This window comes from Ovis canadensis, chromosome 23 (genome assembly GCF_042477335.2).
Source record: "Ovis canadensis isolate MfBH-ARS-UI-01 breed Bighorn chromosome 23, ARS-UI_OviCan_v2, whole genome shotgun sequence".
In the NCBI taxonomy this organism is placed as follows: domain Eukaryota; kingdom Metazoa; phylum Chordata; class Mammalia; order Artiodactyla; family Bovidae; genus Ovis; species Ovis canadensis.
This window is the reverse complement of record NC_091267.1, coordinates 51,407,907-51,435,387: the sequence shown is the minus strand read 5'-3', so window position 1 is coordinate 51,435,387 and position 27,481 is coordinate 51,407,907. Positions and strand designations below refer to the sequence as shown.

At 43.8% G+C, this 27,481-nt stretch overlaps 1 protein-coding gene and 1 non-coding gene across 9 annotated transcripts in view; one reads left to right on the top strand and one right to left on the bottom strand.

Annotated features, from left to right (window-relative positions):
* Positions 1 to 27,481, top strand: part of DLGAP1 (DLG associated protein 1) — a 791,550-nt gene that overhangs the window by 667,174 nt on the left and 96,895 nt on the right. The window lies entirely within an intron of this gene.
* TRNAW-CCA (transfer RNA tryptophan (anticodon CCA)) lies at positions 18,579 to 18,650 on the bottom strand. The gene has a single exon. It is a non-coding gene; the product is annotated as a tRNA-Trp (tRNA).

Here is a 27,481-nt window from a genome sequence, read left to right as displayed (position 1 = left end):
CCTGAAACCAAACGTGATATACTGGCTGATTTTTTACTCCCTTCTACATTAGCCTTAGATGGTGGCTCAGTCGGAAAAGACTCCACCTCCAGTGCAGGAGACCAGGGTACGATCCCTGGGTTGGGAAGACCCCCTGGAGAAGGAAATGACAACCCACTCCAGTATTCTTGCCTGGAGAATCCCATGGACAGAGGAGCCTGGTGGGCTACAGTCCATATGGACTGAATCAGCACATACTCTCTTACAACCAAGGGCTAGGATCCCTGTGCTTCCAGCCCAGGCCTTGCCCTGTATGGCCCCTCCTGCCTCTTGGCCCTTTTCTGTTCCAAACACATGGCCTTCTTGGCGCCTCCCTGCCCACAGTGCATCCCAAGGCTGCCTCCGGCCTGAGCACGCTGCCTTCTCCGGACATCTGAGACCTATTAGCTGCTCAGGGAACATGAGATGGGGAGCTCTGACCTTCTGCACCTCAGTGAGCTCATTCCTGCCTTATGTGCTTCTTCCAGGACTCCTGACCCCCCACCGCCACCCCCAGCCCATCCCTGGGTCCTCGTCCCTCGGCTGTCTCTCAGGACCACCTCCCTCTCCTGCCGCCCCTGTGGTACTCTTGTCTCTTGCTATGCTTTCTTTTTTGTCATGACACTTACTGCTAAGTGTTGTGAAATTCAATACTTGGGTATCTGTCATTTAATTCTAGACAGAATTTGTGTCTCCTTCACTACTATGTTCCAGCTCTTTAAAAAGTGATGTCTTCAATGGATGCCTGAAAATATCTGCAGGATGATATCCCTGGCTGCTGGATGGTTAAGGATTGTGCTTCCATTGCAGAGAGCACCAGTTCAAGAGTCTTGGTCAGGGAACTAAGATCCTGCATGCCATGCACCAAAAAAATAAAAAATTGTTTAAAAATATCTGTGGAATGAATATGTGAGAGAGAGCTGAGCTTCTCTCCCCATAGATGTGAAAAAAACCCTCATGGGAGTTTTTCTGGAAACAATGTGAACCCATCAGACCAGAGTCTTCAGCCTTTTGAACCCATGCCCCCTTTTGATAAAGGAAAAAAATCCCAAGACCCCGTGCAGAGCCTGGAGCTAGGGGTGCAGTGGGGTAGCGTTGGGGGAGGTCGTTGAGAGTTTTCAGATTACCGAAAAGAAGCATGAGCCACAAACCTTTCCAATCACCTTCCCTAAATATACCTTCTCTCAACCAGGGATTTGGTAAGGGTAGGAAAGATACAGTTTGAGACGGTCTTGGTTTAGGGTAGGTGGTCTCTCCTAGTGTAAAATGAAGGACCATAGGATATTCTTGGAGAGAACCCAGTGCATGGAGAAGCATAGATCCATCCACACCCAAAGCTGTCTGTCTTAAACTATTTAAAACGCCTGGGCTGGACTCATAACAGTGATTCACCGTCAGTGGACCTAAGCTTTAGCTCCTGCGCTGGTCTACAAAGAAAGCCAGGTTCAGGTCCATCCCGGGAAGGTGCCCTTGGATCTCGAGAGTCAGGACATCATTCTCCTGTTCCTGTACCACCTCCCTCTGATTTCTGTACCAGAGAAACATGGCAGTAAAGGAAATGGGGAGAAAAGAGGACTCTCTGGTGTTGTCTAATCCTTCAGCCCCAAAGACACTTCTCTGCACCAAACCCAAGTTGAGGGCCAGGAACATCAACCTGATAAGAAGGCATCCCTGGGCAGGGTGTTCCCAGTGCAGCACTGAAACCAGCACTTCTCATTTCACTGCCATTTTGAGAAAGTAGCAATGACATACACACACCTTGATGTGTAGAACAGTGAGTTAGGGGGAAGCCGCTGTATACCACAGGGAGCTCAGCTCGGTGCTCTGTGACGACCAGAGGAATGGAATAGGACTGTGGGGAGATTCAAGAGGGAAGGAATATACGCACGCATATAGCTGATTCACGCTGTTGTACAGCAGAAACTAACATAACATTGTGAAGCGATTATACTCCAATTTAGAGACATTTTTGAAAATAAAATAGTATTAGGACGTAAAAAAGTTTTAAAAATAAACCTAAGTGTTTCACTCCTTTGCAGTTATTTTTTTTAAAAGGCAAAATGCCTGATTTTTGTACTGCTTTTACAGTAGCAGAATTTTCTAGGATCTGGTGCAAATAGACATGTTCTCTGCAGGCTGAAAAGAGGCTGAAAACCCTGGTGTAATCTGTCTCCCTGAATTATTATAGGATTTTAGATGGTTGACAAGTGCAATAACTTTGAACTCCTCAGGCATCTCGATGGAAATTCAGTTCCAGCTTGAAAGTGCTAACTGTACAGCTTACATTCAAATGGAGCTTCTCAGATCAGAGGAGCTGGTTCACTACTGCTCTTGATTTATCCATGTACAGGGAAGGATTCCGAAAATGCATCCTTTGGAGTTGAGGATTTCTAAAGGAGTGTCTTCTAGTGACTGGCTGGAGGCTGACTGGACCAGCACAGAGTGAAGGAAGGAATACAGTGGGGCTTGACTGTATTCATATAGGTGAAGTCACGTGGGTATATGAGATCAGCAGACAGATACTAGATCTCAGCTTACTAATTCATCAGGCTTTTAGCAACTGGTTTCTCCATTTCAGTCCTACAGAGCTAACCCACATCATCATCTGCAATGCCTGGTGATATTCATTTCTCCCTTTCTGAACTCGAGTCTTCTCTTAAATTTCATATCAAAATCCATTTCCTACCCCCACCCCCAAGCCCCAAGCTCAAAGTTTCCAATAGCATCTACTAGATCCTTATGAATACTTCTCTATCAGGTTCTCATTGGGAAACTTTTTCTCCCAGGATATATGACTCTGGTGCTTCATTGCTCCTGACTTTCTTACTTCCTTGTCCCTGTAAGTTCACATCCTCCAAGGATGGGAGTACAGGCTCCGTCTCATCTGTATCACATCATTTTGTCAGCTCCCCTTTCTCTCTGCATTCAGATGATAATGTCGCTCAGGTGAACCAGGTGAATGCTTACCCAGTCATGTCCAACTCTTTTGTGACCCCATGGAGTGTAGCCCTCCAGGCTCCTCTGTCCATGGGATTTCCCAGGGAAGAATACTGGAGTGGGTTGCCCTTACCTCCTCCAGGGGATCTTCCCAACCCAGGGATCGAATGTGTGTCTCTTGTGTCTCCCACATTGCAGGCGGATTCTTTACTGCTTGAGCCACTGAGGAAGCCCTCAGCCAGTCACCAATGTCACAGATACATGTCTGCAGTGGGCCCTATCTTCAGTGCTCAGAATCAACATTTGCATCTTCAGAGTACAATTATGTCCTCATGCCTGCCAGTACTTTGAGCAAGAGAATCTGTATCATGTTTCCCATTATCTGTCCTTGCCCTGAAGCTGTTGCTGTGTGAACTCTGCAGGGAGGACCAAGGGAAGGGACCCAGCCAATGTCCACTGAACCACCAGTCTTTACCTGACTGTAGAGATGGAACATCCCGCCTCTGCTCAGCACCCACCTGCTATGGGACAGGTATTAAATGTACGGGCAAAATTGAGTCCCTTTGGAGAGTGAAAAGGATACCATTAATAATTACACTGAGATATACACTTGCTCCTTGAAAGGAAATCTATGACAAACCTAGACAGAGTATTAAAAAGCAGAGACATCACTTTGCTGACAAAGGTCCGTGTAGTCAAAGCTATGGGTTTTTTAGTAGTCATCTGTGGATGTGAGAGTTGGACCATAAAGAAGGCTGAGCACTAAAGAACTGACACTTTTGAATTGTGGTGCTGGAGAAGACTCTTGAGAGTCCCTTGGACTGCAAGGAGTTCAAACCAGTCAATCCGAAAGGAAATCAACCCAAATATTCATTGGAAGGACTCATGCTAAAGCTGAAGCCCCAGTACTTTGGCCACCTGATGCAAAGAACTGACTCATTGGAGAAGACCCTGACGCTTGGAAAGATTGAGAAGAGGGCAGCAGAGGATGAAGTGGTTAGATAACATCACTGACTCGGTGGACATGAATCTGAGCAAACTCCAGGAGATAGTGAACAGGGGAGCCTGGCGTGCTGCAGTCCATGGAGTTACAAAGAACAGACACAACTGAGCAATTCAACAATAAACTGAAATGATATTTTGAGTCTGGAACTGTGTCTAAGCCCAGGGCCCTAGATGAAGCTGTGTCCTAATGCTCTTTTGCTGAGGGTTTGGGTAGAGCAGCTTCATATAAAGAATGTGACTGTGATCACTGAAGAGTGATCCGTCTGAGAGGCAAACACAGGTCTTTCATTCCAGCTGCAATATTTATACAAGTACACACTGATTGACTAGGAGGTGAATAAAGCACAACAAAGCTGCATTTCCACTCCACCTGCTAAGTTTCCTGAGAAGTAGTCTGAGAAGTTTAAAATATTTTTTCCAAAAAACAAACTGAAATAACCCCTTCTTTTATTTTAGATTCCTTTCAGATAGCCTTGCAGATGGTTTGCTGAAATCGTCAGACCAACACAATCTGTTTGGCTCAAAAAATTAAAATAAACCCACCAAATTATGTGTTTCTTTGTAATTAAAAAAAACACTGAATTTCTAAAACAAAAACTAAATTTCTTATTTCTGTCTATTAAACTTACCCTCACTCTGCATTTCGTGAACCAAACTAGAGAAATAATTCCTTAAAGATCCACACATTTTCCCCTGTAGTGCCGAATTCTAGAACCCCAACATAGGGTGGTATAAATGCTGAGTTCCTCTCTGTTTGTTTTTCTATCAATACATATTCACGTCTTTTCTCTTGACACAAGCCTCCTATCAAAACATCCAAAGACAGTAAATACTAATACATCCAGGAGGTGTTCTTTCTTCCTCTAATTGCCTGCATCAAGCCAGTTTCCATGACATCAGCTCAGGAACAAACATAAAATGCAAGTTAAAAATACTTCCTCTGGGATAAATAAGTATGACCCAATTGGGCCAGTTGGTGGGACAGCTAGAGGGAAGAGGGCTTCCCTAGCAGCTCAGAGGTAGAGGACCCACCTGTTAACGTAGGAGACACTAATTCGATCCCTGCGTGGGGAAGATTCCCTGAAGAAGAAAATGACAACCCATTCCAGTATTCTTGCCTGGGAAATCCCATGGACAGAGGAGCCTGGTGGGCTAGAGTCCATGGGGTGGCAATAAAGTTAGACATGACTTAGCAACTCAACAAAAGACAGCAAGAGCCCCATGTTCTCACAGAGGTTTTAGTTCAAAGTTGTTTTCAGATTTGAAGAAATAATCGCCTCCTCCCCACCCATGGTCTCGGTGCAAGGCCAACTGTGGCAGCCCTTGGGGTCCCTGGTGCCCAGCACACAGCCCCTCGGTAGGCTGGGCACAACTTCCCCTCATCAGCAGGATGTGAGGAGATGCTGTGAGGTGACTCAGCTTCCAACCGCTGCCACTGCAGTCTTGTTTTTACCTTTTTTTAAAGAATCTGTTCCTGGGTGCTTTATAGCTTTAATCTTAACGTTCCCAGTAGTGTAACTGCCCCCGTGTAGCCATGCCTGCTGCTCTGGAAACCGTCAGGATTAGCGTCTCAGCATGTGAAGGCGACTTCGGGGAGGAATTTGTCTAATTCAGGGCATATTCGTCGCCACAGATTCTCCACTGAGCGCTGCTGGGTGACGTCTCCCCCTGGCGGCTGCTGACGTGCGTGCAGGGGACAGACTTACCGGCAGGCAGCTGAGGGGCTTTCCAGGAAGTCGCGGGCTAAAAGATGTCAAGAAAACAGAATTTTTCCACATCGAGGGAACTTCTGGGGGGGGATGGGGAGTGGGGCGCGGCTTGTGGGATCCTAGTTCCCCAACCAGGGATTGAACCCATGCTGTTTACAATGAAAGCATGGAGTCCTAATCACGGGGAGGGGGGGGGGGTTGCCTGTGCTCAGTCCTGTTCAACTCTTCGTGACCCGTGGACTCTAACCCAGCAGGCTCCTCTGTCCATGGAATTTCCCAGGCGAGAATACTGGAATGAGTTGCCATTTCCTCCTCCAGGGGATCTTCCCGACCCAGGGATTGAACCCAAGTCTCCTGTGTCTCCTACGTTGCAGGCAGATTCTTTACCACTGAGCCACCAGGGAAGCCCCCAGGAAACCCATAGGTAAAGGAAAACATACATACATACATCTCAATGTCGATCTGGCATCTTGGCACAGGGTGAATATCTGAAACCATCACTTGCAGGAACTCTCTCCCACCCCAGGACTTCTCTGTGATTCTTAAATCATCTCTCTCTCCATCCACCTGTCAGATCCTGGGTGAATTATCTCCATTTATCCTACTGAGAAAGATCTCTTTCTCCTCTGGGCTGGAAATAGACCAACGCAGATTCAGAAGGAATCTTTTTCTGCTCCCAGCCTCACCCCTACACCACCTCTGCATCAGCCTCTTCTCCCCTCCGGCTCCTCTGGCCAACCCCACCCCAGACTCTCCACAGCTCCCAGCCCCTCGGGATCCCCAGCTCAACTCTCTTGCGCGAAATTCATCACATAAATGTGTTTAGAATACTCCTTCTTCCTTGCCCTGCTGTTTTCTTTGACTCTGCAGTGTTTATTCTCCTAATCCCCTATTATGATTTTAATCTTTTTTAGAAACAGAGTCCTCACCCACTCATTTGGAGGGAGGGCTTGTTTCATTCAGAGTCCCCAACGCAGGCCCTGCCCAAACTTCTCACCATCAACCAGAATGTCACATGCTGCTGTGGCAGGATGAAGAATAACTCCAGAATGCCTTCATCCTCGAGACTCCTGAGGACAGTGGTTATTTCTCCTTGCTTCGTATTTCTCCTCCCTCCATGAGATGAGACCATTTGTACATCTAAAAAGTCATGAAAATGAATTGTTGTTTTTCAGTCGCTAAGTTGTGTCCGACTCTCTGCGACCCCATTGAACTGCAGCATGCCAGCCTCCCCTGTCCTTCAGTATCTCCCAGAATTTGCTCCGATTCATGTCCATTGAGTCGGTGATGCCATCCAACCATCTCATCCTCTGTCATCCCCTTCTCCTGCCCTCAATCTTTCCCAGCATCAGGGTCTTTTCCAATGAGTCAGCTCTTCTCATCAGCTGGCCAAAGTATTGGAGCTTCAGCATCAGTCCTTCCGATGAATATTCAGGCTTGATTTCTTTTAGGATTGACTGGTTTGATCTCCTTGCTGTCCAAGGGACTCCCAAGAATCTTCTTCTTTATGGTCCAGCTCAAATAATGAAATAGAATAAAATAATAAGCTCTTACATCAGCAAATGCAGGCAGTACCAACACTAAACACCAATCAGCAAAAATGCAAAGATAAATGTACCCCCAGCATCCTTCTCTACCAATGAATGCTCCCTTTTGTCCTTTCCGAATAAGCATATTTTCAGTAGAGGAAGAAACTTTCATTTTAAATGTATCAGGATCCTCTGACTTCAGCTATAAAGTCACAGAGGATTCATGGCGCTATGGATCATTACAAACCACAAATTGTACTGAGTCAATTAGCCTGAGTTTCTGAGTTTCCCTTTTCTGTCTAATCCTACTCAGTAAGGAGATGATCTGACTGATGGACGTCTGTGCTGTGATGATCTTCATATTAGAGTAGGTTTTTCTGACAAGTTTCTGCCTGGCTGTCATCTAATTAAATAGTTCGCATTTCTTCAACATGCAGATCACCATAGGTGGACAAGAAAAAAATCAAGGGTTAAGAGTAGAATTTGCATTATGTTTGCCTCCTTGAGCTCAACAGTGCAAAGAAATAAATGCTTTTATAGTTAGAAACCCCAAATGCCTAAAGAAAAGCACTGGGCTTTAATGGAGACCTGGGCTCTGCTTTCCTGATAGCCAGGCTACTAACTTTCTTCAGACTGAGCAAGGCCAGGTTGGAAAGATTGAAGGCAAAAGGAGAAGGGGCCAGCAGAAGATGAGATGCTTAGATAGCATCACTGACTCAATGAACATGAAATCTGAGCAAACTTTGGGAGACAGTGGAGGACAGGGGAGCCTAGCGTGCTGCAGAACATGGGGTCGTGAAGAGGCGTACACAACTTAGCGACTGCACAACAACAAGGATTAGTAACCTAGATTCCATCTCCACATTGCCGGCAAGCCCGCCTCTTTTGCTTCTTCTGGAACAGCGAGAAGCAAGTTGAATTTCCAGGGACAGAGCTTGATTTCCTGATGGAAAAATTTATAAAGAAGGTGGTTGATGAGAGTAATTCAGAGTTAATGTCCATTTCCCCATGAGTGTACCAGGAGACTCCATCACGAAAGAGCACTTAGAAGCTCTAAGTGCTGAGTAGTTAGCAGACAGCTGTCGTATGCAGATCTCCGTTGGATTGTCTGGCCCTGGCTTGTAGAAACAAGGTTGGCTTCCCAGGGCCTGAACCAGTGCCAACATAAACACATGGGGGCAGGTACTGAGCAGCCTTGGAGAGCTAATACTCCTATTCCACTGTCAGTTGGGAGTGAGGGTGGGCTGTAGCAGACTCTGATGCCTGTTAAAAGAGTAAATTGCTAATTAAAATGATAAAATTGCTTTTGAACTCTGGAGACCAGGAGAACTTTATAATTGACTATTATTATGTGTTTTTGGATGCCTAAACACACTACTGATGATTTGGAGTTGGGAAGGGTGGGATAGGGGAGGGAGTCCATTGCATGTCATTTTAACAATAAAAATACTCTGAAAATATATATACAATGGAAAGGATTACTTCTTACCTCTGGTAAGAGGCACTTAACCTTTGATCTTGAACTAAATTCCATTACCAAAGGTAGCTTATAAAGCAGCCAGGAATTTTTTCCCTTGATATAGTTTCGATGATATGTTAAAATAATTACTAAGTTGCTCAGAGTTCTCCTGAGGATAACTCCTTCTGCATTGAGATGAAGTAAAGAAAACATCAACTTGAGCAAATACAGAGAAAAATATGGGCCACCATTGTGTCATTTTAGGCCTTTTACCCTTATCTTGTCTTATGTGAAATATTAAGCTAATTCCTCAACTCTTTTTAAAAATAGTATTATATGGTAGAATTATGGAATTATTTAGGCCAGTATTTTAATGTTACAATCATACACGTAAATACAGACCGATAAACTTAAAGATTTTTTAAAAGTTTACTTGCTAAAGCCATATTCACAATACTATAACCTTTCAGAGTAAATTTTGTTCATCTGACTCATGTGTTTTCAAAGGAGCCCATTAACTATGGAAGAAGTTGTGTGCCCAAATACAATAGGGTGCTTCGTTTATCAGGAGTGGTCTTATGTGGGTGGTCTTGAGGATATTAAACCAAACCCTCACATGTGCCTTTGGTCTATACCAAACCCTGCTCTGTGTGGCAAGCCAGTTTTGTCCCAGTTTTCCTGTTCTTTTGCTTCTTCCTGACATTATTAGAAACCAGAGCCACTCTGAGCACCTCTGAACCTTAAGCCTTGGTCTCAGAGAATAGTGACATGAGGTTCAGAGTCTAATTCTGATGTTGGTAGTTAAAGAAACAAACAAACCAACCAAACAAACAAAACTAATAGGAAACTTGAAAGGGGAAAAAATCAAAACTAAAAAACAGACATTATAAGAAAATTTCCTTAAAAAGAAACAATTGAAGAAGAAATGGGAAAACCAAAATATTAATCACTTGCCTTCTTAAAACTCTCTTCTCGGGACTTCCCTGGAGGGCCCGTGGTTAAGGCTCCAAGCTTCCCACTGAAAGGGGTATGGGTTCAATCCCTGATGGGGAAACTAAGATCCTGCAAGCCACTTGGCCAAAAAATAAATTTTAAAAATAATTTTTTTTTAACTACAAATTCCTTTATCTAATGTGCCTCTATCAGCCTTCCCTTCCTCTGGGCACATGGGCTACTTACTTCATCCCAGAACCCACTCTCAAAGATCTTGGGACTAAAGCAACTATATGCCAATAAAAATTAATGTAAAAGAAAAAAAACAAAAAGATCCTGGGACTAGCAGTCCATTCCAAGCCATTCAAAAACCATGGTGCTTCAGAATCAAGAGCTCCAGGTTATCTTGGAATTCCCAGAAGTTTCTCCAAGGCCAAGTAAATCTCTCCTTCCTTAGTATTGCCCACCCAAGTCCTGATGCCTCCCCCAGGATACCACCAATAATCCTAGATGCTTAGGAATTCCACCTAAGGGAGGGGCATCAAGAGAGGCTAGTTGGCATTTCTCAAACTGTATTCCAGGATTTCATGAGGTGTTAGGGAAAAAAAATTAGCTAAAAATTCTACAGCTCACTTATGGAGATATGTTTGAATAGGTAGCAAACCTTTTAGGAAGTCACAGTGCTTATTTCCATATTGAAAACTCTAAGAAACCCTATAGTAAAGCAACCTCTTCAATTCTAATCGATACAAATTGCTTTCATCACAAAATCTTTTTTTTCCCCTCTAAATCTACTTGTTTATGTCTCATAACTGGTCTTCCAAGGCTTACATTTGGGAAATATTTGAACAACAACTATGCCATGTTGACCTTCTGTTTTTAGGTGTATTTGAGTGGGTCCAAGCCCTAGACACAAGAAAATGTACCATTATATCCATCATCCATGTTTTGGTTTGCTGAGGTAGGTAGCAAGTCTCAACATATATCAGCTTCCTCTTGAAATGGTTGATTACCTTTTCTTTTTGATGATGATTCAGAGAGGTGGAAAATGACAGGGCCACTAAAAAGGACACGATGCATGTTGTCTGATACACACAGTACTTCGATGATTTTTCAGACAGTTCAGAACATCACCAAAATGAGGGCAACCTGACCCTGACTGACGGGGAATCTAAAATTACATTTCTGAAATCCATCAAAGGTCGAATGGAAAATAGAGCTTATTTGGTAGCTAGGTTTTCCGCTGTGTTGATCTAGCTGTTGAAAGGTTTTGTTGTTTGAGGAGCTCAATTATAGTTTGAAGTTTGGGAATAGTTTGGAGCATTTAACCTGAACAGGGAAATAAATGAACTGAAATTCTACCAGAAACCACTAATCCTGCTTTGCAAATAATATAATTGAGCAATAATAATACAAAGACTCTCCTTCAAAGATTCTTTAGTAGCCACTTAGCCACATCATGGTTCTGCCGTGACTTTTCAGAACAGTCTGCAAAAACACTGTGCTAAGAGACAGAGTCTGGGGGTAGGACCTTAAAATTTTTCTCAAGAGATGGGTATGTGCACATAAATAATAGGGAATGTGTGAAACCTGGAGCAAAATGGAGAACTGCTAAAGGTATGCTGGGGCCTTCCCAGGTAAAACTAGTGGTAAAGAACTCACCCGCCAGTGCAGGCGACAGAAGAGAAGCAGGTTCAATTCCTGAGTCGGGAAGATCCCCTGGAGGAGGGCGTGGCACCCCACTCCAGTATTCTTGCCTGGAGAATCCCATGGACAGAGGAGCCGGGCTGGCTACAGTCCACAGGGTCGCACAGAGTCGGACACAACTGAAGCGACTTAGCATGCATGCAAAGATGTGCTGGGTGTAAATGAAGTGAACCCAGAACTTAAAACTGCAGCACCTCTGTAATCTGTTTCTCATAATTACTTCCTTGCACTGGAAGTCAATAGTAAAGGGCCTCAGAGAATCTAGAGACCAGAAAGGAAGCTGGATAAGAGAGTCCACAGGCTCACATGTCAGTGAAGTCTGTGCAAACATGTGAAGAATCCACAAGGGGTGGAGGACGGGGGCAGTGAGTACAGTGGGAGTGCAGACACTCCCGAGTGTTTGCAAACCACCCCGGGCTACCCCTTAACCCATTCCTTAACTCAGCCTGTTTGTCATCTTTAGGTGGAACACATTTCTGTTTCTTTTTGTCTTTTTATATATATATACCTAGAATAAAATGCCTTAAATAGGAGAAAGGCAAATATTACCAACAGCAACATTCTACAATTTGTTCTAAGATATTGAAGTAGCTTTACATGAAGAGGTATTTCACATTTTTCTTTTTTGCCATGACTTCAGAATTACTTCCATCTTTCTCTTAGGTCGCCAGGATGCCCCCTAGAGTTGCATCTGTTCCATTTCCGACCATTACCTCCCTCTGCTTCACTTCCCAGTGTTGGATGTCTACTTTGTAGTTTATACCTCTGTCTGATTTTACGTCACACAGATTATTCCCTATGAATCAAGAAATGGAGAGTTGATAACTGTGAACTACATATATTTTGGATGGACAGTAATTGTGTCCTATAATGTGATAAAATTTTAAGTCCATCTTTAAGGTTTGGAATCATTGTACTCCTTAGGAGAGAGCTGCTATTTGTTCAGAATTTCTCTTTTCATCTGATAGGTTGGTCAGTTGCCATCTGGCAATTTTTATCATCACCTTACCTATTTTTGCTTATGGTAATAACATTTGCTCTGCTTATGTGTTTTGGCATTAAGTTTCCAGTTTTTTTTCTAATGAAAATATTTTCTATGTTTTTACAAGTCATTTTTTAATTCCTACCTGCACCTTCAATACTTTCAGTATTTCTAAAAGCACCTTTCCATTATAGTGACTTCACATAATTAGTTAATATTCTCAAAGCGTGATATATTTAGAACTCTCTTTTTTTATGACCATACCACACAGCTTGTGGGATCTTAATTCCCCCACCAGGGATTGAACCTACTCCCCCCACACCCTCCTCCCACCAACCATTGGGCAGCCAGGGAATTCTCTCAGTTCCTCATTTTAAAAAGCAGATGTTCTTCATTATTCTTGATAATTCTAAATTTGGGAGCCAATTTCTTATCAGCTCTGATAAGATCATCACCCTGTTTGCTTAATGTGTAAAGTGTTTAACAATGATTAACAAAGTACTATAGCAAAACAAGTCAACCTTTCTATTATGGTGTTTTCTATGCTCACATGATTAGTATTATCCTTAATTTTTTAAACCATCTTTCCATTTTATGAAATGAAAACAAGGTAATATAATCAGAAAATCCTCCTAGTTGGGCACCCATCAGCTGAAGCACCCAAAGGTACCCTCGATGTGAAGACTTGAGAGAGGGTGCCTGTGTCAGTTTCCTGTAGCTGCCGTGATAAATTATGAGAAACTTGGTGGCTTAGCTCAAATGTATTACCTCTGAGAGGCTAGAAGTATGAATGGGGTTCACTGAGCTAAAATCAAGATGACAGGCAGGGATACTGAGTACCCTCTGGGGTCTCTGTGGAAGCACCCATTTCTTTCCTTTTTCATCCCTTAGAAGCCACCCATATTCCTTGGCTGGTGGCTCCTTCCTCCATCTTCAGAGGCACCAATGCCAGCCAAATCCTCACTCTGCATCACTTGGCCCTTGACCCTCCTGCATTCCTCTTTTACTTACAAGGGCCTTGTAATTACATTCCCCCCACACATACCAATAAGGGCTTTTCAAGTGGGGCCATTAGTGGTAAAGAACCCACTTGCCAATGCACAAGGGATAAGAGACTCGGGTTCAATCCAAGTTGGGTAGAACCTCTGGATGGGGGTATGGCAACCCACCCTGTATTCTTGAATCCCATGGAGAAAGGAGCCTCGTGAGCTACAATCCATGGAGTCAGAGTGTCAGACATGACTGTAGCAACTTAGCACACAAGCATGCACAGCCATGAAGCAGGAAAGCATGAATTACAGTGAACTCTGGGAGTTGGTGATGGTCAGGGAGGCCTGGCGTGCTGCGATTCATGGGGTCGCAAAGAGTCGGACACAACTGAGCGACTGAACTGAACTGAACTGAGGCTTAAGAATTGCTTTCCATGTTTATCAAGCATTTATTGAGCACCTACTGTGTGCCACACACTGGGCTGCTCCTGAGAACACAGCAATATTACAGACTCAGGCTCTGCCCCAATTTCAAGGAGCAGATAATCTGAGATTTGGGTGGGGGGGGGGGTGGTAATGTTTATGTATATAATTGTTTACCTCAGTTACAAGGTGCTATAAAGACATAAATAAAGGTGTTAAGATTCTAGATCAACTGTGAAGTGTGTGGTCAGGGAAAATTCACTGCCCTTTCTTCAAGGAAGTCTTCCTTGAATTCCCAGGTGAGGGAACAGCAAAGGGCAAAGGCCAGGAATGAGAAGAAAAAGTTAACTATTAATGAAAAAGCCAGTGTCACTGGAAGACAGAGATTAGTAGTAGGGAGAGAGGATGAGGATGCTCGTGGTCTAAGATAAAGAAAGAAGTAGTAAGGGCCAAATAATCCAGAATGTCATTCACCATCTGAAAGATTTTGAAAATTCAGTGATGGGAGGCAAGGAAATGGTTTCAAAAAAGAGTCAAGCAGCTTAGCCGTCTCAGACATTGGCTTTTTTTTTTTTTTTTGCAGTATGATTGACAGCTAACATTATGTTAGTTTCAGATATATAGCATAGCAATTCAATGTTTGTTTATATTGTAGAATTATCACCTCAATAAGTCTAGTCAACTTTTGTCACCATACATAGATATTCTTTTTTTTTTTTAACTTTTTATTTTGTATTGGGTATAGCCAATTAACAATGTTGTGATAGTTTCAGGTGAATACTGAAGGGACTCAGCCATACATATATACATACATAGATAGTCTTGATTAAAAATAATAATAATAACATAAAACTAATAGACTGACCTGATCTCAGTGTGCTTAGTTATGGAAACATTAATGTTGGGTTATTTATAGACCAATAAGCTTTATTCTTGCCAGGAAAATTCCATGGACAGAGGAACTTGGTGGGCTACAGTCCATGGGGCCATAAAAGAGTCAGACACAACTGAGAGAACACGCTCATGCGTGCACACACACATGCTTACTCGACAGTTGTCAATTATTAATTTAGGATATGGTTAATATAGGGTGTCCCAGGTGATGCTAGTGGTAAAGAACCCACCTGCCAATGTGGGTTTGATCCCTGGGTCAGGAATATCCCCTGGAGGAGAGCATGGCAACCCATTCCAGTATTCTTGCCTGGAGAATTCCATGGATAGAAGAGCCTGGCGGGCTACAGTCCGTAGGGTCACAAAGAGTCGGACATGATTGAAGCAACTTAAGAGTCGGACACGATTGAAGTGACTTAGCACGCACACGTGGTAAATTTAAGCAGAATTATCCTACACATTTGGAAACATTGAAATAGAAATGACTTAGAAATATCTCCTAAACCTAACACAATGTTATGCTTGATTGCATTTGTAGAAACTCTACCCTTGCATTTTCACTGTAGGCTTTGAGAATGACAGTCAGAATTTTTGCACATCATTTGCCAGATGAAAATAAAAACCTCTAAGACAAATTTGTTTCTGCAGAGTGGCTGTTACAGTCACATAAAGATTTAGCTGACAACTAACAAAAAGAATTGGGGGAATAGATGGAAGAAACAGCTGTCCAGGAAGCTATCAGTTGCTAGGTTTGCTTGGAATGCACTGGAATTCCCCAGAAGCCCCATTTTGCTCACTGATGGTCATCTGCCTTTAGAAATCACATTAGAGACCCAATTTTCTAAGTCTCATCTCCTTCTGAAAAAGAATATACATTTCCAGGCTCCCCCAGGATGCATAATTTTACACCATTGTTAGTGGTTATTACCACCATTTATCTCTCCAGTAATCCCCCTGGTCCCCTTTGTATAAGTCTGAATATGCCTTGCACATGTTTAAAAATGACATTCTCAGTTACACTTGAGAAGACAGAAGGGTTAGCTAAAATGAACTCACAATGATTATCTTATTCCAACAATTAAAAGTTTTAGCTTTCTTAACAGTATTCACTGTTTACACATCATCATATGTGCAAGGTTATAAAGATGCAGTGCAAGACAAAATAGGTATCTAGCAGGCTTGGAACCCTAGAACAAGTCTGCATGACTTTGTCTTAAAGATGAGGATTGTACGATGAAGTGAATATTTTTATCTATTAATAACAAACACTTATCTAGAACTTGCATTACAAATACTAACACATCAAATATTACATGGGGCATTCTATTGCTCATTTATGGTGGACTTAAGTTTGCCACAGCTCCGTAAACTGAGGATATTCTGATGCAAGGTGCCAAGCTAGTTCTGAGGCACCTTGTAGAGATTTAGCATAGCACAGTACAATATTTGGCCAAAGTCATATAGGAATGTGTTGGGGAGGAAATATTTCCCCTCTACCCTCTTATGCTCTGTTCTTGGAGGCCTGCAAATTAAACTGACCAAAGACAGATTAGCTAGGGGAAAAAACACAATTTTAACTCAAGTGCCTCTGGGAATTCACAGGAAAATATCACTCAAGGAGGTATTAGTTAGAATTTGAGGCTTATATACCCTCTTACTGGGCTTCCCTGGTGGCTCAGATGATAAAGAATCTGCCTGCAATGCAGGACACCAGGGTTCAATTCCTGGGTTGGGAAGATCCCCCGGAGAAGGGAATGGCACTCCACTCCAGTATTCTTGCCTGGAGAATTCCATGGACAGAGGAGCCTGGCAGGCTACAGTCCATGAGGTCACAAAAAGTCGACACCACTGAGCGACTAACACTCATTTTCATGGTCAGGTAACAATGTTTCTGTAAACCTCCACCAAACAAATGTTATTCTCTGTTCTGACAAGAAAGGACACAGTCCCCAGACACAACTTTACCCTTCTGAGGCCCAGTCCTGGCTGAGAGGAGGCAGAGCTCAGCTGGTGGTGTCCTCAGGGCTGGGTCCCCAGAGCCCGCCCAGCTGCTATCACTGAGGGAGCCAGAAGCCCAGGACCCAACTGGCCTTCAGGCTCCTCAGGCCGCCTGCACAGCGGGGGCAGGTCCCTCAGACTGTGACCTATACAGGCGGCCACTGCCATTAGGTCACAGAGGCAGGGCTGGGGGAGAGGTTCACCACTGCCTCAAGGCCTGGGCTCAGCAAGTGGATGACCCTGGTGAGGGCTCTGGAGCTCTGCAGGACCCAGCCCCCTGGGGCCTGTTCCCTGGGCCCCCAGCTCACCCATTGGCCCAAGGCCAGGTGAACTGGTGGCCCCCCAGGGAGAAAGAGAGGATCTGCCTCTTACCTGATTCTCCACATGGCAACCACTGCTCCACCAACCTTTGGCTGCGTGGGCCACTAACGGTCATCTATGGACAGTTGCTTATTTGTGGGTGGGGCCAACTGCAGCACTGACCAATGGCTGAGCAGGGCCACTAACGGCCACTCACTGTGAGTTGGTCACTTGGGGGAAGGGCCCACTGCAGCACTGACCAATGGCTGAGCAAGACCACTAATGGTACCTGTTTGCCTGGTAACAGAGCGGATGGTGCAGAGCAACTACCTTGAAGTCCTTAGCTGTGCTCTATTACAGTTCTGTTACCTAGTATATTCCTTTGTATTTGGGGGGTTTAATGATGTCTCAGGGGCTTCCCTGGTGGCTCAAATGGGTAAGAAGAGACCTGCAGTGCAGGAGATCTGGGCCTGATCCCTGGGTCAGGAAGATCCTCTGGAGAAAGGAAAGACTACCCACTCCAGTCTTCTTGTCTGCAAGAATACCATGGAGGGAAGAGCCTGGTGGGCTAGAGTCCACAGGGCCGCAAAGAGTAGGGCATGAATGATGTCTCATAGAATGGATTTCTTCAACAGTAAGAATTTTTTTTTTCATCTCCCCTTAGCTGCTCATAATGGGAAATTCACATGGTCCTCCTCAGCAGTAAACACTAGAGATGTTTACCAGCACCAGCCTCGTTTCGATCATTGAGGAAACTGAGACACAGAAAAGTTTAGAGGCTTTTCCCAGGTCAAGTGGCTGGTCAGTGACCCAGTCAATATTTGTACCTATTCAAAATTCCAGCTCTTGGGAATTCCCTGGCAGTCCAGTGGTAAGGACTCCATGTTTCCACTGGGTGGGGGAGCTGGGTTCTATCCCTGGTCAGGGGATCTCGCAAGCTTCAGAGTGAGGCCAAAACCAATAAAAAGTAAAGTCACTAGCATGTAATAATTTAAAAAAAAAACAAAAAACAAGCTTTTAACAACCATGAATTGTGCCTCTGTTACAAGGGCTTCCTTCCTTGAAATTTTTTTAACTAAATAAAAGCATAATAAATGACTTCAAGGAGCTTTTATGGATTAGTATTAATATGACAATGTTATAACCTAAAAAGCAGTCTTGCTAATAGCATCATCCTCCCCACCCATCCTAATATAATAGAATCTTCAGATCTGACCATTTCTCTGCCCTAAGGGGACATCTATGTACACATCATACTCAAGTAGAGGCACCCTTGATTCACAGTTCCTATTCCTTTAAATAGACTGCCCCTCAATACCCATAACCTGCCCTAGACCCCAGATCTGTTCATTGTCACTCAGTTCAGGGACAGACAATGGCCTCAGTCAACATGCCTCCGCATCTTCAAGAACATCATTCAGAAACTGCACTTACTCCTAGAAATGTCTGCCCCAAGAAACTTGTTATTAAATTGGTGACAATGAATATGCTCATGATCTTTCTAGAGCAGAGGTTCGTCGGGGGAAGAAACAGAAGTTTGAATGATTTTTTGTAGATTATTAGAGGTGAAGGTGAAGTCGCTCAGTCGTGTCCGACTCTTTGCAACCCCGTGGATTGTAACCTACTAGGCTTCTCCGTTCATGGGATTCTCCAGGCAAGAATACTGGAGTGGATTGCCATTTCCTTCTCCAGGGGATCTTCCCCACCCAGGAATCGAACCCGGGTCTCCTGCATTGGAGGCAGACGCTTTACCCTCTGAGCCACCAGGGAAGCCATTTATTAGAGGTAGAGATAGTCTAATCTTAGGTTATTCTAACCATTCTCCTCCATAATTGGACGCTGTGCCTGTGCAAGGACCGTTCTCCTTCCTCCAACTCTGCGGGCATAGTGATATTCAGTTGCTGTTGATTAGGAAGTGTAGTTGATCCTTTTGTGAGCAGCATTGTTACATGCAACCAACAAACAACACACTTTTTGTTGACATATACTGGCTGCCAGGCACCTTGCTGGTCACGGTGGATACAAACAAATCAGGTGCAATCCTCGATTCCAAGTTTCTATCAGAGAAAGAAACATGACGGCAGAAAGGTGGGAAAGTTCAGGTTTGTACAAAACAGGGAGCAGATTCCAGGAAAGGTTTTACAACACAGGAGATATTTGAGTTTGTTCTGAAAAAAATGCGTGTGAAACAGTCACTCCCATGAAAACTTATATACCAAAAAAAAAAAAAGGGGGCGGATTATCATCTGATAAATTTCTTTCAAGAGCCACTTGCAAATCTCAGAAGATGCTGCAGAGGGTACAGAAGAAAAGAATCTGAATTTTATTTTTTTTTATTTAGCTATTTGTTTGGCTGCGCTGGTCTTAATTGCAGCATGTGGGATTTAGTTCCCTGACCAGGGACCAAACCCCGGCCTCCTGCAGTAGAAGCACAGAGTCTTAGCCACTGGACCACCAGGGAAGTCCTAAGAATCTGAATTTTAAATTTTCATTCCTTGTCTTGTCAAACCACTCTATGTTCTCGGACCACGGGAAAGACTGGAAGCAGCCTCCTTGAACGACTTGATTGGCATTCTCTGGGCTTTCAGCATGAAGCTGTAGAACAGCACGCAAACGCCAGGGGGCAATGCGATTTCACCAAAGATCACAGGAAATGCTCCAGATCCTGTTTTGGCTAAGACCCTTCACAGCATCCTGTTGCAAAGGTGAAATCCCTAATAAAGAGAGTTTCGCTAAGGAGAGAAAAAAAAAAAGTTGAAAAACATCCTTTCTTTGAAAGCTTCCTGAATTGCCATCAAAATTGTCTTTCAGCAATTGCGCACAGCTGAACGTTTTGCAATACTATTTGCAAAAGAATGACTTCAATTTTTTGCTCAATGCAGCTGCCTGATCTTCCCAATCCTCTGCCTAAGGAATGTAAGCAGCCCCCGGCTAGCCGGATTTCACCTCGCTGGGGCTCTAGCGTCCTCAGCCCAACACTGGCCCACCTCCCCTCGCGCCCACGCGGGGCGTCCAGCTGCCTCCTCCGCGGAGCTGCGGCTCCCTTGAAGGTAATTCCAGTCCCGCCTGTGTTTTGTTTCCGGCTCAGCAGCCGCCAGGTGTCTGCCCTCCCTTAACCCCCAAGGATGAGAGATCAAAGGTGTTTCTGCATCTGCCTCCTGCCCAGCTCTTTAATCTGTTACATGTTCAAAAGGGACAAGTACAGTATTGTGCGCGCAGGGATGGGGATACAAATCAGAACCGTGGACATGGGCGACGTCCCAGAGTTTGTGGACCCGCTCAGATGATGAGGAATATGTCTGTCTACATAGTAGCCCTGCCATTTAGGAAGTGTTTTCTTTTAAATTATATTATGAGTAGTATGTATACGTGGAAATCTGATTCAGTTTTCAGTTCTGTCGCTCAGTCGTGTCCTACTCTTTGAGACGCCATGGACTGCAGCACGCCAGGCTCCCTGTCCATCACCAACTCCCAGAACGCACTCAAACTCATGTCCATTGAGTCGGTGATGCCATCCAGCCATCTCATCCTCTGTCGTCCCCTTCTCTGGCTTTCAGCCTTTCCCAGCATCAGGGTCTTTTCCGATGTCAGTTCTTCACATCAGGTGACCAAAGTACTGAAGTTTCAACTTCAGCATCAGTCCTTCCAATGAATATTCAGGGCTGATTTCCTTTTGGATTGACTGGTTGGATCTCCTTGCAATCCAAGGGACTCTCAAGAATCTTCTCCAACAACACAGTTCAAAAGCATCAATTCTTCGGCACTTAGCTTTCTTTATAGTCCAACTCTCACATCCATACATGACTACTGGAAAAACCATAGCCTTGACTAGACAGACCTTTGTTGGCAAAGTAATGTCTCTGCTTTTTAATATGCTGTCTAGGTTGGTCATATTTATTCCAAGGAGCAAGTGTCTTTTAATTTCAAGGCTGCAATCACCATCTGCAGTGATTTTGGAGCCCCCCAAAATAAAGTCTGTCACTGTTTCCATTGTTTCACCACCTATTTGCCATGAAGTGATGGAACCAGATGCCATGATCTTCGTTTTCTGAATGTAGAGCTTTAAGCCAACTTTTTCACTCTCCTCTTTCACGTTCATCAAGAGGCTTTTTAATTCCTCTTCACTTTCTGCCCTAAGTGTAGTGTCATCTGCATATCTGAGGTTATTGATATTTCCTCTGGCAATCTTGATTCCAGCCTGTGCTTCTTCCAGCCCAGCATTTCTCATGATGTACTCTGCATATAAGTTAAATAAGCAGGGTAACAGTATACAGCTTTGACATACTCCTTTCCAGATTTGGAACCAGTCTGTTGTTCCATGTCCAGTTCTAACTGTTGCTTCTTGACCTGAATACAGATTTCTCAGGAGACAGGTCAGCTGGTCTGACCCATCTCTTTAAGAATTTTCCAGTTTGTTGTGATCCACACAGTCAAAGGCTTTGGCATAGTCAGTAAAACAGAAGTAGATGTTTTTCTGGAATTCTCTAGCTTTTTTGATGATCCAATGGATGTTGGCAGTTTATCGGAGCCCTACTAAACTCTCGTTAAAAAAATATATATAGTAGGTATGCAGCATAGGGAACTCTGCTCAATGTTATGTGGCAGCCTGGATAGGAGGGGAGTTTGGGAGAGAATGATGCATGTATATGTATGGCTGAGTCTGTTTGCTGTCCACCTGAAACTGACAGCATTGTTAATTGACTATCTTTTGGAGTACTCAGTCCTGTCCAACACTTTGAGACCCTTTGAACTATAGCCTGCCAGGTTCCTCTGTCCAAGGGCTTTTTCAGGCAAGAATACTAGAGTGGATTTCCCTTTCCTCCTCCAGAGGATCTTCCCCACTCAGGAATGGAACCTACGTCTCCTGCATTGCAGGTGGACTCTTTACCAGCGAAACCATTGGGGAACTCCAATATGAAATAAAGAGAGAAACTGAAGGGAATTCCCTGGCAATCCAGTGGTTAAGACTTGGGCTTTCACTGCTGTGGATCCGGTTTGATCCCTAGTCCAGGAACAAAGGTCCTACAAGCTGTGCAGTTCAGCTAACATTAAACAATCAAAAATAAAACTAAAAAAGTTTATTGTACACCAGCCCATTTGAGGACTGCTGTTAAGAGAACTGTACAAGGCAAAGGAAAAGCCTTTTAAAATTATGAAATAGACGTTTTAAGGACATTTATAAGGATCTTATTTCACATACAGCAAAAATGACAAAGGACTTAAGGAAACAGCAGAAGATTTTTAAGAAAGACAGTTTCCAATGGATCCATCTATTTCCCACATGCACAAGACTCAATAAGTAGGGAAATACATTTTAAAAAAGAAAAAAACAGTAGACTGCAAACTAGATATTCAGAAAATAGTCTTGCAAGCAGAGGTAATAGAAGATATAGAATCTTTCACCCAGACATCAGCCCTCCCATTATTTTTCCAGCCACAGTTTTGGATGAAAGGGTAAAGCAGAGAAGAACTCACAATCCAGTAAGAAATTATTTCAAAACTTAAATTTAGAAATCATTTAGAAAGCTGAGTTACCATCCTTTCGATTCTCAGGAGAGCTCCCCAATTTCCAGCCAAGACATAAATGTGAGAACACTGATTGTCTGTTTTCTTTTCCTCTGCTCTCCTATGCCCACACACGCCCAGAACCAATCTTCAACTTCCTTTTCTTTGCACAGAGATGACCAAAAGGAATTTCAGCAACTTTATTTGTGCTGAGCTGCTGTCACAGACAGATGTTAAGTCACACTGGGCTTCCCAGGTGGCACTAGTAGTAAAGAACCCGCCTGCAAGCGCAGGAGACATAAGAGATGTGGGTTAGATCTTGGGTTGGGAAGATCCCCTGGAGGAAGGCATGGCAACCCACTCCAGTATTCTTGCTGGAGAATGCCTATGGACAGAAGAGCCAGACAGGCTACAGTCCATAGGGTCAAGAAGGGTTGGACACAACTAAAGTGACTTAGTTTTCCCCAGTTACAATGGCTTTGAATCCAGAAGTCCACAATGTATGAGAAAGAATCAATTCAGTTCAGTCGCTCAGTTGTGTCTGACTTTTTGTGACCCTATGAACTGCAGCATGCCAGGCCTCTCTGTCCATCACCAACTCCCGGAGTTCACTCAGACTCACGTCCATTGAGTCAGTGATGCCATCCAGCCATCTCATCCTCTGTCATCCCCTTCTCCTCCTGCCCTCAATCTTTCCCTGCATCAGGGTCTTTTCAAGTGAGTCAGCTCTTTGCATCAGGTGGCCAAAGTATGGGAGTTTCCGCTTCAACATCAGTCCCTCCAATGAACATCCAGGACTGATCTCCTTTAGGATGGACTGGTTGGATCTCCTTGCAGTCCAAGGGACTCTCAAGAGTCTTCTCCAACACCACAGTTCAAAAGCATCAATTCTTCAGCGCTCAGCTTTCTTTATAGTCCAACTCTCACATCCATATATGACTACTGGAAAAACCACAGCCTTGACTAGATGGACCTGTGTTGACAAAGTAATGTGTCTGCTTTTTAATATGTTGTCTAGGTTGGTCATAACTTTCCTTCCAAGGAGTAAGCATCTTTTAATTTCACGGCTGCAATCACCATCTGCAGTAATGTTGGAGCCCAGAAAAATAAAGTCAGCCACTGTTTCCACTGTTTCCCCATCTATTTGTCATGAGGTGATGGAACCGGATGCCATGGTCTTCGTTTTCTGAATGTTGAGCTTTAAGCCAACTTTTTCACTCTCCTCTTTCACTTTCATCAAGAGGCTCTTTAGTTCTTCTTCACTTTCTGCCGTAAGGGTGGTGTCATCTGTATATCCGAAGTTATTGACATTTCTCCTGGCAATCTTGATTCCAGCTTGTGCTTCATCCAGCCCAGCGTTTCTCATGATGTACTCTGCATATAAGTTAAATAAGCAGGGTGACAATATACAGCCTTGACGTACTTCTTTTCCTATTTGGAACCAGTCTGTTGTTCCATGTCCAGTTCTAACTGTTGCTTCCTGACCTGCATACAGGTTTCTAAAGAGACAGGTCAGGTGGTCTGGTATTCCCATCTCTTTTAGGATTTTCCACAGTTTCTTGTGATCCACACAGTCAAACGCTTTGGCCTAGTCAATAAAGCAGGAATAGATGTTTTTCTGGAACTCTTCTTGCTTTTTCGATGATCCAGCGGATATTGGCAATTTGATCTCTGGTTCCTCTGCCTTTTTTAAAACCAGCTTGAACATCTGGAATTTCATGGTTCACATATTGCTGAAAGCCTGGCTTGGAGAATTTTAAGCATTACTAGCTTGTGAGATGAGTACTATTGTGCAGTAGTTTGAGCATTCTTTGGCCTTGCCTTTCTTTGGGACTGGAATGAAAACTGACCTTTTCCAGTCCTGTGGCCACTGCTGAGTTTTCCAAATTTGCTGGCATATTGAGTGCAGCACTTTCACAGCATCATCTTTCAGGAAGAATACTGACACAGTTATTAAAGGCGCTGGTGAAGAGAGAGTCCTTATCTGCTGCATCAAATAATTCTAAGTTCATCTGCTTAAATATTTATTCAGTACTTATGTGTAGACACACTACTGGACTCTGAAAATCAGTGATGATCAAAGAGGCTTGCTCACAGTCTAGAAGTGGAGGCTGGCATTCATGAAATAATCACAGAGATAACTGCTCCAAAAGGAACACAGTTCTTGCAGGAGAATCTGCTGTAACAAAGGAACTAATTTTAAAGGGTCAGGGTGAACCTCCCTGAGAAAATCGTCATAAGCTAAAAGCTGGAAGATCAAGAAAAGTGAGGGAATGCACATGTTAATATTAAAAGGACTGGAAGGGTGGTATGACCAGAGTACAGATTATTAGGGGCTGAGATGCCAGGTAAGGTCAGAGAATTGGAGCTCAAGTTCAGTTACCTGTTGCTATGACTGCAAAGTATAGCAAAGGAGCTGATAAACAACCCCTTTATTTTTATCCTTCAATCTTATGGGACATGAACTTACATGGGGTTCACCTGGGTGATTCTTCTGTTTCACATTCAACTGGAGGTTGGGCTGTCTAGGAGATTCAGGATGGAATTATTCAACTGGTACCTTGGTTTCAGGATCTTCCTTGTAGCTCAGGTGGTAAAGAATCTGCCTGCAATGCAGGAGACATGGGTTCGATCCCTGGGTCAGGAAGATCCTCTGGAGAAGGGGATGGCATTCCACTCCAGGATTCTTCCCTGGAGCATCCCAGGGATAGAGGAGCCTGGATGGCTACAGTTCATGGAGTCACAGAGTCAGACACAAATGAACGACTAAGGCTGCTGCCTTGGTTTCAGTGTCTGGAAGAGTGTGCTCAGCTGAGGCTGTTGAGCACCCATAAGTGGCCCCTGCAATACTGCAGCTTCAAGGCATCTGACGTGGCAGCTCAGGGCTCCCAGAGAGAGTGCCCAGGAGACAGGAAGTATTAAGGTCTGGCCAGACAGCATCATTTCAAAGGTATTATATTGGTCAGAACAGTCACAGGACCCACCTGGGTCAAGGTAAACAAGTGTTCTCAACGTGAACCCTTTCAAATAATTTGTGGTCATCTTTAGTCAGCCATGGTTCACCATCAGACACAAACTCTTTACATTCCCCTGTATGCAAAATATCCTTATTCCTAAAGCCGTCCAGAAATGTCATCTCCTTAGGGCATGAAGTTCAAGTTTGAGGTCCAGATTCTGACCATCTAAATAATGATCAAGGGACTTCCCTAGTGGTCCAGTGATTAAAATTCTGTGCTTTCAATGCCGGAGTCTCGAGTTCAATTCCTGGTCATGGAACTAAGATCCCACACGCCTTGGGGTGCAGGCAGTAAATAAATACATAAATTAGTTTTTAAAAAATAATAAAATAAGTAAGGGTCAAGTGCTGATAAGGCACCTTTGATGTAGTTCTCTGATACAGTTTCTCTCAATGTAAAGACTTGTGAACTGAAATGTTAAGTATATCATAGCCCCACCACACACACACACACACACACACACACACACACACATATACCCAGCATATACTGATAACACAGAGGTGAGATAAATAACACAGGGGTGAGATCAATGCATTGAGCATGTTCATTCAAACAGTGGGGGAACAAGAGGCACAGAGCCATCACTGGCATCCAGCAGTTCTGAAATCCACATACTGCTTGTTCCTTAACTTGGGGGGCCCAGTCCTGCTCCCAGACTCTCAGCAGTTCTGGCCACCACCCTGAAAATGCTTGGTTTCACCTTCTAAGTTATAAATCTTATTAGACTTCCTTCCTATGAATCTTATTAGACTTCAGCCTGTTAGACAAAACATATATCCTCAATTCTCCTCAAGACAGTCCCTGCTTTGGCCTGGGCTCAGTCGGGGTGCTGTGGGGACCCCACCCTGAGGATCCTCAGAAGCATTTGTGTCTCTTTTAGAAGCTTTGTGAGGCATATACTTAAGTCTTTCTGAAGTTATAAAAAAGGTTCTTCTGGCCACCCCCTTGAGATGTTCTCCAGTATCAATTTCTAGGTTGAGAGACTTCTGCCTTTGAAAAGATTAGGAATGTGAAATCCTTTCATCTTTTTTAAACCAACAAGTACTAGCTCTATTTTTTTCTAAATTTCGCTTGAAAACTGAACAGGTCCTTAAAAAAAAAACATCTTTATCTATATTTTATCATATGACACGTTTTAAAGAACCAACTGGCATTTTAAGCATTCTACCGGGAAATCTTACTAAAATCTATAAATTCATCAGGAATATTTGTAGTTTTCACGTTACTGCAGGGGACAGTGTTGCCAAGCGTTCTGTTTCAACATCAGAAGAGTGTGCTTCCTGAAGTCTCCCAATCTGGGAGGGACAGTGGCCGTTTTCCCCTGTCCTCCGAGCTGTCACCAGCAGTCTTCTCAAGGCCTTCTAGCTTCTTCCCTCGCTGGATGTTGTTTGCCAGAATGTCTCCACCTGGTCTTTCCATCAGGGCAGTCCAAGGGCTTCCAACTTGGTATGTCAGGGTTTCCAGAGGGAGGGCTCCAAGAGACAGAAAAAAAGAGGCCGCCTGTTTCATAAAGCCTGGGCACAAACATGAGGCGGGCATCACTGACGCTGTACTTTAATCATCAAAGCAGTCTCAGGGCTGCCCTCATTCAAGAAAAGGGGACATAACCCACATCTCTCTATGGGAGATGTACGAAGGATTTGTGACCATTTTTATTCCACTCTGGGTGACATCATGCAGGGCTTTGCAAATCATATTAAGGCTTTCAAATAAAGGCTTTCATCTTAAAAATAATGAAGCACCACTGAAGACTTTTCAAAGGTAAGGGATATCACATAATTGGACTTGCCTTTTGAAAAGATTGTTCCAGCTGCAGTATGAGAGTACATTGGAAGGAGATTATTAAAAACCGAATGGTTCTTTCTTAGTTCCTCTTTCTCTATATATACCTTATCATACAGATTTATGTGAACATTACTGTGACAATTTGGCCCAGGGTTGGACTTCCCTGGTGGCTCATATGGTAAAAAATCCACCTGCAAGGTGCGAGACCTGGGTTCAGTCCCTGGGTTGGGAAGATCCCCTGGAGAAGGGAAAGGTTACCCGCTCCGGTATTCTCGCCTGGGAAATCCCATG